The sequence below is a fragment of the Natator depressus genome, chromosome 21 (genome assembly GCF_965152275.1).
Source record: "Natator depressus isolate rNatDep1 chromosome 21, rNatDep2.hap1, whole genome shotgun sequence".
NCBI lineage: Eukaryota > Metazoa > Chordata > Testudines > Cheloniidae > Natator > Natator depressus.
In genome coordinates, this window is record NC_134254.1 from 5,492,249 (window position 1) to 5,503,517 (window position 11,269).

Genomic DNA, 11,269 nt, shown 5'->3' on the forward strand with positions numbered 1-11,269 from the left:
TACAAGGTAGAAATAGTGACCTTTAGCAAAAGTGTCTGACTTGCCAAAACTGATCATGGATTTCATGAATACTTATATGTAATATTCTGTACGGCCAACGGCCACAATGAAAAAGACGTGGTCCCTTTCGTGCTGCCTGTTTGTCCATGACACAGATTGCAAGGTGAAATGAAAGGTGGGAGGAGGAGAAGGTTACCAAGAAGGCTGCGCTGTGCATTTCACAGGTAAAAATTGTGAGACGTGCAAAGGGTAAATATTCAAGCCCTGAAATTATTCATTTTCTTTGTTACAATCATTCTCTTCACTAGCGCCAGTACCATCTGCATCTGTGAGCCCAATATCAGCAACGTCTGCTCTCCACAGCATCCCCAGTCATGTAAATGTCATAAATCAGACATATCCCATGAGCAGAGTCACGGAGGGAATATTGGAAAAAACCACCCCTGAAGAGAGATTTGTAACCTTTAGCAATGCAGTCTATGACAGGTAAGTTACTGAACGTGTTTCTTACCCCAGTCACCATTGACAATGTCAACTTACACCAAGTTATACCAACTTACACCAAGTATCAGGTTTCAGAGTAGCAGCCATGTTAGCCTGTATCCGCAAAAAGAACAGGAGTACTTGTGGCACCTTGGAGACTAACCAATTTATTTGAGCATAAGCTTTCGTGGACTACAGCCCACTTCATCAGATGCACTTCATCCGATCAAGTGAGCTGTAGCTCACGAAAGCTTATGCTCAAATAAATTGGTTAGTCTCTAAGGTGCCACAAGTACTCCTGTTCTTTTTGCAAGTCTATTCAGATTCTTTGGATTGACTTCATTTAAAATACTTATGTCCACATCTGCTCTCCACAGCGTCCCCAGTCATGTAAATGTCATAAATCAGACATATCCCGTGAGCAGTGTCACGGAGGGAATATTGGAAAAAACAACCCCTGAAGACAGATTTGTAACCTTGAGCAATGCAGTCTATGACAGGTAAGTTAATGAAAGTGTTTCTTACCCCAATCACCACTGATAATGTCAACTTACACCAAGTCTATTCAGATTCTTTGGATTCACTTCATTTAAAATACTTTTGTCTACATCTGCTCTCCACAGGATCCCCAGTCATGTAAATGTCATAAATCAGACATATCCCATGAGCAGTGTCACGGAAGGAATATTGGAAAAAACAACCCCTGAAGGCAGATTTGTAACCTTGAGCAATGCAGTCTATGACAGGTAAGTTAATGAAAGTGTTTCTTACCCCAATCACCACTGATAATGTCAACTTACACCAAGTCTATTCAGATTCTTTGGATTCACTTCATTTAAAATACTTTTGTCTACATCTGCTCTCCACAGGATCCCCAGTCATGTAAATGTCATAAATCAGACATATCCCATGAGCAGTGTCACGGAAGGAATATTGGAAAAAACCACCCCTGAAGGCAGATTTTTAACCTTTAGCAATGCAGTCTATGACAGGTAAGTTACTGAAAGCGTTTCTTACCCCAATCACCATTGATAATGTCAACTTACACAAAGTCTATTCAGATTCTTTGGATTCACTTCATTTAAAATACTTTATATGCAGAAAATAGAAAAATATTTGATCCTGCAGCAATTCCACCTTGTGCTCTTATCCCATCGGATCTAAGCAAGGCTGGACTGGAAAAGAAATGACTAATAAGGGATATGAAAGAAGTCTGTAAAATAACAAATGGTCAGAGGAGGGAGATGGGGAGCTTCTATTCTCCCTGTCTCAGAACACAAGAACCAGGGGACCTTCAATGAAACTAAAAGGTGGCAAATTCAAAATTGATTAAAGGAAATACATATTGTGTGAAAAAGTAATCAGACTGTGGCACGTCTCACCACAGGATGTTGTTAAGGCCAAATAAGTTAACAAGATGCAAAAAAGGGGATTGGACATTTATACAGATAATATAATATAATTAATGCGAACCAATTTTAAAAGGGAGATAAAACCTCATACCTCAGGGCCTCAGCCAATCTCTAGAATGGATTAAGAGGAAACCTAATATGGCGGGAGGATTATCCCATGTCCTCCTACTGCAAGGTTCTTGCATCTTCCTCTGAAACATCTGCAGAGGACCAGAGACAGGACAGTGGGATTGGATGGACCGCAGGTCAGATCCAGCCTGGCCGTTCTTATGTTCCTATGGTTCCTACTGGGAGAGGAAATCTACAGGGAACTTCAGTGATGCAGGTGATGCAGTAGGTGCCACGCCTCCCTTTGAGTCAGCCCCCCATCAATAACCCACTGGGGTGCTGCGGGCGGCCGTGCTGCGGTGGGCACTGGCTTTGGAGGCGGCGCCACCGCGGTCAGCAATGATTCCGTGCCACTTTTCTCCAGTTGCTCGGCCCAGTGCCCAGGCTAAGTGTCTGCTTCCTTACGCCCTCCCACTAATTTTGACTGGGTGCAAACATTTTTCTTCACTTCCTGTCCTAAACTGTTTATCTAATGTTGCTGTGAGCAGCTGTTACATTTCAGTGGTGGGTGGACTGATTTCCCTCCTGTCGTTTGTTTGCCCGCTTGTAAGGAGCTTTGGGGATTCGCCAGGGAGAAAATATATGGCAGCATTACAGACGCAGTACCCAAAAGGACTGAGGCAAGACCACATTGTATAATAAATCCCATAAAATGTAACACAGGTGGAGCCTCTTACCCCAGCGCCTGCTTCCCCTACAGCTGAATACACGCAGCATCCTCCTCCAAAAGAACACTTTCCATTCCCATACCCCCTGTGTGATTGAGGGTAGTCCATTACAATATGTAGGCAAGGTATTATTCTGATGTACTCAAGTCCCAGATTTCTATTTAGTGGCAAACATAATTTACTCTGTGGATATGGAGCGCTTGAGATTTCCAGTCTGACTGTACCTCTATAGAGTTTGCACAGAGACAGTATTCAGAAGCACTCTGATACCATGGTGATGGGAACTGTGTAAGAACCTGTACAAGGAGAGCCTGGGAAACGGGAGCAGTTAGATTTCATTCTGAAGTGGGTAATTCAGCCAGCACTATAAATTCCACTGAGTGGGGCACAGTCATAAGTAGCTACAGATAGGACTTGCTCAGAATCAAACTCCAGATCTAATGGCTTATTCACCACTTGACCTTGTCGACTGCTCTCCTTTGCTTCAGGTTGAGTGTTTGCCACTTCTTTTGTTCCACGTTTCAGCCTGCAGCAAGCAGCTGTGCTACATGCAAACCCAGCCAGTGTTAGGGCACCTGGTTACTGTGCACGCTCCCTGTCACTAAATCCCATGTAATCCTGATGCTTTATCGTTCCAGCTCATCAACACGTGAACTGCAACTGCTTCCAGTTGTGGTACCAGCCCTCATTGTGCTGCTGCTTCTTTTTGCTATTATTATTCTTATATTTATTAAAGTCAAGCTTCAAAAGAAGAAGGGTAAGTCAGAGCAGCAACCCCCCGCTGATGTTTTGTGTGTTGCGTTGAGCCATGTGCCTTGGCTTTCTGTGCACAACACCTCTCAATCTCTCAAAACTGCCCTCTGCAGAAACAGGCATTTTGTATTGAGCTCAATGCAGCCTGTCACAGCAGACACACACAGTGAACTCGCCCCAGGAGACTTCACTTTTGTTCTTTCTTGCTTTTAATCTAAAGTAAAGATCATTCAAACTGAAAGTAAAGCCTGCTCTTCGTGCAGGGAACAAACATAACAGGTTTATTGTTCCATTGTCATTTGGAAAATTTGGCGTATAAAGGGCTCGATCCTTCGCTTATAGGAGTCAATGACAAAAGCTCCCATTGTCTTTAATGGTGCAGGATAAGGGACACACTGCTTGCTCTTTGATACAAACCCATCACACAGCAGCTCCTTTCCAAATGGTAGAAAGATTTACTAGAATAATCATTTACCTGCAGATGTTCTGTGTTGGTGTCCTTCACCATGACATGAAAATGCTGCTAAATCTCACTGAAGAATATATTGCCTTAGAGATGAATTTAGAAATTGAAAGCAAACTTTAATGAACGCAGTGTCTGGCAGCTATATCTTATTCAGTCACTGGGAACACAACAAGAAGAAACTATAGGTCTGAACATATGCCTATTGAAGTCAACGGGCATCTTTGTATCTCTTTTTAGAAATGAAGAGAAGTTCTGTGAGAAACCTTGAAGCAACAGAAACCTTGAGTGATATAAAGTATTTAGAAGAGCAAATGATGGAGGAAAACATGGATCCAGCAAAGCAATGTGAACCTAAACTGGGCCATGACAAAGGTAGACATATTCTGGATTCTGTGCTACAAATATCATCTCACTGGTTAGAGGACAGTTAAAAACAAAGTGAAAGTCTGTGCAAAAAGCACTGTCAGTGAGAGCCAGGGAGAATAGGTTAAAAAAAAAAAATAAAAAAAAAATGCAGAAATCTTTTCACATACACACACTCATGTGCACACGTACATAAACACAAGATCACAAACCCACCCACAAAACTTTTCAGGAAATTTTGTATTGAAATTTCAGGTTTTTTACAAATGTTGACCACTCCATAAGTGAATTGAAGAAAAACCTAAACAAACTTTTTCTTGCAAAAGTTTTCACTGAAATATCAAAAACGTAAAATTTTGTGACCATCTTGAGTATCTTGGAATTTAGTCTACTTTTTGCCTGATCTCACTTCTGATTATTGATATATTTTAATTTATCCCCACGTTTACTGGTTAGGTGGAGATTTTTTTAAAGGACTCTATGGGCACTCAAATCCCATTAATTTCAGTGGGAGCTAAATGAACTCACTTGAACTCTTTTCCCCAACCTTAGTATCTGTCTAGCTATTTTAGGATTTTCTATAGCACGGTGTATGCAGTGTCCTATACTAAGTTGTGGGCTTTCCCCCCAGTTTATAGACAAGAAATATACCTACGGGTAAAATTTTCCTGGAAGAATAGGAGTAATGTGAGTTCCATGCTGAGGGTTTGCCGGATTAGACCTTAATTGAATATCCTATATTTGTACCCATACAGAATAGTCAGTAGATGTCTGCATACAGCTGATAGAGTGCTGGTGAAGGAATGTAATTTTGTATCCTGAATAGAACAAAAAAGACTCCCTCATTTGCCCAATTATGTGGCTTTAAGCCATTGGCTTTTGCAGGCTTTGGATCAGGCTGCTTGTTAAGATTATAAATGTATTGTTGGATTGCTTACTCAAAGCCAGCGAGTTCTCTCTTTTCCTGTTTGCAGTCATTTAAAAATATCTGATTGCTTATAACCTATCACAGGGCTATACAGAAACCTTTTTTGTTCGTTATGTTGCAATCATTCCAACTCTTCTGTTCCGTGTGCGCAGAACATTCTTCACGACTGCTGAAAGAGCCGGATGGCCCAGATGAAATCTAAGTTTGTCTAACAAGGTAACAAACAGTGGGGTTTTCTCAGAATATTCGTGGTCTTAGGTCAGGAATTCCTGTAAGAAGCATCTGGGACATCTGAAAAACCTTCAGGGATCCCCCTTTTGTTGCATTTGATATCAGTAAAATTTACTCTTCTCCATTGAGGAATGGTCAAAACAGAAAGAAAGTTATAGGGATTTGATGACATTTTGTGAAAATATATAGGGCCCGATTCCATGCTAGTGTAAATGGGTGAAACACCAAAAGAGTTGTACCATTTATACCAGCAGAGAATTTGGCCCAGAGAGTGCAAAATTTCATTAGCCTAACCCAATCATAGACTTCAGGTAAACATTGAGGCCTGCTCATGGCTAATGAAGCCAATAGCAAAACTTCCAGTGACTTCAATAGAAGTAGGTAGCCGATCTATTGATGTATGCAGAGATTTCCAAAGCTGTTTAGGGAATCTGGATACAGAATTCCTATTACTTTCAGTCGGAATTAGCCATCCAAATCCTTTGAAAATGGCTTTGGAAAATGTCAGTCATAATGTCGGAGATCTAGAAAATACCGCAGATGGTAACATAAACCTGAACAAAAATTTACAGATTGCAATAGTTTGTGGGGCCTTATTTTAGAATGATATAGTATTTTTTACAAGGGATTTTTATTCAACCTAATGTTTGAGGTTTCTAATATATGAGAGAGAGAATTTATTTGCTTAAAATCTAGGGCTTGGGGGTGGGGGAAGCAATCAGTTGCAAAAGCAATGACGACATTTTACAGTTTGAGAGTCCAAAAAAGTAAGAAGAGAGGCCAAGAGTTTCAAAAGTTCTCATTGATTTTGGGTGCCCACCTTGAAACAACTTAAAAGGGCCTGATTTTTAGAGGCTGGGTGCTTAGCACTTTCTGAAAAATCAGGCCCCGTTAATCGTGATAATACCCAGCTCTTATACAAGTGCTTTTTAAAGGTATCTCAGGTTGGGCACCCATAGACAGACGCACCCAAAATCTTTTTTGAAAATATTAGCTGGAGACAATAGCAGCTAATATTTTTTCCTCTGTTTTTGCAGGGATCCAATGGGAAATGTTGTTCTCCCAATTACAGCTGCCAACAACACACAGTGAAGTACCAGTTGCTGAAGTCTCAAGGGAAATAGGGCAGGATTCCCTGCCTTGCAAATCCGGGTGTTCACAAACACAGTAGCTGACTTACAAGATAGACATCGCTATAAATTGCAGATCGCACAGCTGAACTCTTAACTTGTTCCCATCCTCAACAGGGTGCATTTCATTTAACTGCACGTTATATGAAGTGCAGAAGAACTACAGACTGCACATTTAGTTGAACTGTTTGCTAAACAGAGAATAAATTGTCTATTTTACAGCCACAATATTTATGTAACTGTTATTGAGCAAAATGTCTCTTATCTGTATACTGCAGGCAAAACATTAATGCCTGAAAGCTCTATGTAGGGACTGCAAGGGGAACATGGACGCATCCATGTGGCACATTAGCCATAATTAATGCGTACAGGTAGCAAGCCTGAATGAATGACAGACTGAAACGCTGTTTGTTTATCTTGGAGATGGGCAAAAATCGAGGAGTGCTTTTGGCTTCTGAAAATCCTCACCTGTCAGGTTTTGTTTTGCAAAACTAAAACCAGAGGCGGTTCAGATCTGAGACTCGTTATATCTAAGCCGCTCAAGTGCAGGGGATCTGGATAACTGGCCCTGATTTTAATCCATCTCTGCCTCAGAGCTACCCATTATCAAACCATTTTAGCCTGACTTTAGCTCAGACCCAAATAATGTCCTTGGCTCTAATGTTATACACCATACTTGGGACTGAGAAGTAACAGCTAAGGTTTGTTGTCTGAGAAACCAGAATGTATTGGAAGCCTGTAGCTTGGCAAGAAGACACTTCCTTGTCAGTTAAAGCCATGTAAATATGCTCATGTAATTCCAGCTCATTTAGTTACCGGGCCAGTTTCTAGGTTGGTTTTCCAGCAACAATCCTTTCATACCCCCCGCTGTGTGCATTGCATTCATTATGCACACTCTTCAAATGCCAAACTGGTACCAGTTACAAATTATTCAGTCACAGATGCTCTTAAAAACTCTATTCCTCAGTGCAAACAACAAGAAGGAAAGACAACACAGGGCAGCGGCATGTAGAAATTCAAAAAAAGAGATTGATTGGACATGACTAATGAGGGCAGATGTAAACAAGTAAATTGTGGCCAAGTAGCTGCAACATTAATAATTTTTGCCCGAGGACAGAACAGAATAAACCTAAAGGCAACCTCTGTCCTGGCAACAGTGTAAGCTATTACATAGGCCATATAGAACCACTTAACAAGAGCTTGACTGTTCCTTGCAGATGCAGCCCTATTGCATGGAAGGTGGGTGGATGCCCCATCCACAGTAAAAGACATTTCATCCTTTCCCTTCCTTTGTGGGGTTGGGAGACCTAACACACCCTGCAAAACTCTTGACTCCAACAGTGGACCCTAATGTCTGCTGCCAGGACAAAAATGCCTGAAGCTAAGATCCTACGACAACAAATTATAAGTGGAGAACAAAAGCAATCTGCTCCCCAACTGTACCAAAGTGGTCTGCAGCATTTACAGCTGCCATCCCTGGTTAGGTCTTCAATCAGAGCCCAGGGAGCAAAGTATTCCAGTGTCTTTTGCCCTCCGTTAATACCTCCGGATCATTTCACAGCCACAGGGAATTAATATAGTCATTGATTTTTTTGGGGGGCCAGAAAGGACCATGGTGACTGCCCCATCTGACCTCCTGCATAACAAAGGCCAGAGAATCCCATTCAGTGATTCCTGCCTCAAGCCTGTAACAGCCAGGCTGAGCTATATTGTTATCTTAAAGAGCCCCAAATTTTCAAATAGCATTGAAAGGAATTTGTCCCCCTCTTGTCATCAAGATGCAACCACAGCAAATTCTTACGTAAAAGACAAAACCACCTAAAAATCAGTTATTTTAGTGGAAACATGGATAGGCCTTTAACTGTCACAAAGAACATGACAAATGGATTACGATGTTTTGAAAGATTAGAAATTCTTCCCTACACGTGGTGCCCTCCAGCTCATAGCTGAGACACATTGGTAGGACGGCATGGATATAATCTACATTACTAAGGTGAGTCTGTTTTGGGCTACCTATAAATTATAGAATTGTAGGACTGGAAGGGACCTCGAGAGGTCACCTAGTCCAATCTTCTGAATGGGCAAATGCTCTTAAGCTTGGCACTTTGCAGGAGGGTTTATCCACAGTTTGTGCCTCGTGTGGATAGCTCCTTGGAAACCTGAAATTTCCTTATGCTTTATGGATAAAAATAAGAAGCCAGTTGTTTATGTCTCTTGTACATTAACCTTTACACCATAGGAAAGCTTGGCCTGCAAAACTGAAACTAAAGTGGCACTGTAGACCACAGCCTGTAAAAATCTGGCAATCTAGTTCATGGCCACAGAGAAAATAATGAGCCCAGATTTTGGTAAGACTGAAACCAAACAAGATGGCCTAGATGTTGTTTAAAAATTAAACAGCACTCCCATTGTGTGGTGACAATTCCTCTGCTACATCTGGGCAACTTTCTGCTTATAGCTTTCTGGAAATAAACAGTGAAAGTTTAGGGTCACATTTCACCTTAAATGAAATCATGGTTGAAAAAACAAGTAGTCCATGCCGAGAGCAAATTAATGATTGATCCCTCACAAAGGGATATTTTATCATTTTAATTTGCCATGTGGTTGGGTTTCCAATAGCACCTTACTTAACAACAGATCTTTGCTTAATCCCTCCCTCTCCTGGAGGAGCAGTAGCGACTTCATAGTTAAGATGGCAGGAGAGTTTTTGTTTATTTCTTTTCATTTGTTAAGAGCTCACAAGGTGCTCAGCACTGTGTACAATGCAAGCAAGGACAGTCTCTGCCTCCCTACATGGTACGGCCCCATCAGGGCAATATGGGTGGGTAGCCTTGCACCCCTGCAGAGCCTTGCTGATTTGGAAGGGCCATCTACACGGGTCTCCTTGGAAAAGACTGAAAGACATTGTTTTCTGAAGAGTTGAAAAACTTGATCCGGAGCAAATTTAGATCTAATTTTCTCAGCACTGAGCAGTGGGGCAATAATGTACTGGAAATGACCAAATGTGACTAAGCAGTATGAGCTCCATCAAGTGCACTTCATACAAACTGCAAGTAACTTGATTCATGAAAAAAATTACCTGTTGGCACAGGTTAATTTCCCCCTTCTCTTCTTTCCTCTCTCTCCTCTATTTCCATCTCATCTTGTGGCTCTTTGAGGCTGCTCTGCCACCAGCTCCACTCATTGCTGAATGACAGCACCAGGACACCAGAGTCATGAAGATCTCAGCTCTGTGCTCTTCCACACAGCACACGAGGGCCGAGGTGTGAGGGTGCAAGATATTTTGATGCAAAGCGGGAAATGTATGTGACTGAACAGCTAGCAACGCATCGCTTCAGGACTATCCCCAGACGGGCCTGTATTGTGAAGATGTGTGACACTGCAAATATCAAGGTCCATCAGGAGGAGGGGACTGGCTGCTTCGCTAGAATTGGCATAAAAGAGCACCGCATCGTTGATCTGATCCAGCTCCCATAGAGGTCTCTGGGACTCTCTGCACCTAGGATTTTGATTGAGCCTTTTAAGACCTGATCTTTAGAACAGGGAATCTCAGACTTTTTCATAGCGTGGCCCGCTATGGAGAGACTGATCCATGGGAACATCTTATCCCATTCATGATGAGGAATCCTCTTGCCTTCCCATGGCTAATCAATTAACAGGCCCCTGGGAACTTCAGCAGTTGCTTACATGCAACTGTAACATTAGGAAAGTACTTAAGTACTTTTTAAAGAGGTTCCAAAGGGGATCCTGGCAACTGTAGACTGGTAAGCCTAATTTCTGTACCAGGCAAATTGGTTGAAACTATAGTAAAGGACAGAATTTTCAGACACAGATGAACACAATTTGTTGGGAAAGAGTCAACATGGCTTTTGTAAAGGGAAATCATGTCTCACCAATCTGTTAGAACTCCAAGGGGAACAATAAATATGTGGACAAGGGTGATCCATTTGAAATAGTGTACTTGGACTTTCAGAAAGCCTTTGACAAGGTCCCTCACCAAAGTCTCTTAAGAAAAGTAAGCACTCATGGGGTAACAGGGAAGGTCCTTTCATGGATCAGTAAAGGGTTAAAAGACAGAACACAGGGTAGTAATAAATGGCCAGTTTTCAGAATGGAGAGAAGTATATAGCAGTGTTCCCCAGTGACCTCTCTGGGTTTAAGGGCACTGGTTAGATCTTGGAAAGTTCAGATGCTCAGGTTTTGAATATGGAAGGGGGATGGAAATATAGGTTCATCAATGGCTATTAGCCAAGATGGTCAGGGATGCAACCCCATGCTGGGAGTATCCCTAGCTTCTGATTGCCAGAAGCTGGGAATTGGGTGATAGGGAATGGATCACTTGATGATTACGTGTTCTGTTCATTCCCTCTGAAGCACAAGGCATTGGCCACTGTCAGAACACAAGATACTGGATTAGATGGTCCATTCATCTGATCAGCTATGGCCATTCTTATGTTCTTAATGTGTTTTTAAGATTATTTTAATCCAGTTTAGGAGCTTGAAATGAGGAAGAGGAACCACACACACCATGTGGTCAGCCAACTCTCTGCAGACCACCAGCATGTGCTCCATGGGCCCCCATTTGGGAACTCCAGTGGCAGATGAAAGAAGGCAAGCCATTTTCCTGCAGCTGGTCCAGAAAAGCCTGCACGGTGGAAACCTATGGGGGAAAGAAGACGGCTGGACATTGTTGTGTGGGTGGCCCAGTTAAGTCCACGCTTTGGGAG

General features: G+C 42.1%; 1 long non-coding RNA gene across 1 annotated transcript; it reads left to right on the plus strand.

The window, feature by feature from the left end:
• The first annotated feature begins 3,860 nt into the window (after nt 1–3,860).
• LOC141975458 (uncharacterized) lies at nt 3,861–6,610 on the plus strand. Its single transcript, XR_012635923.1, has 3 exons — nt 3,861–4,262; nt 5,334–5,397; nt 6,450–6,610. It is a non-coding gene; the product is annotated as an uncharacterized LOC141975458 (long non-coding RNA).
• Nucleotides 6,611–11,269: the final 4,659 nt, after the last annotated feature.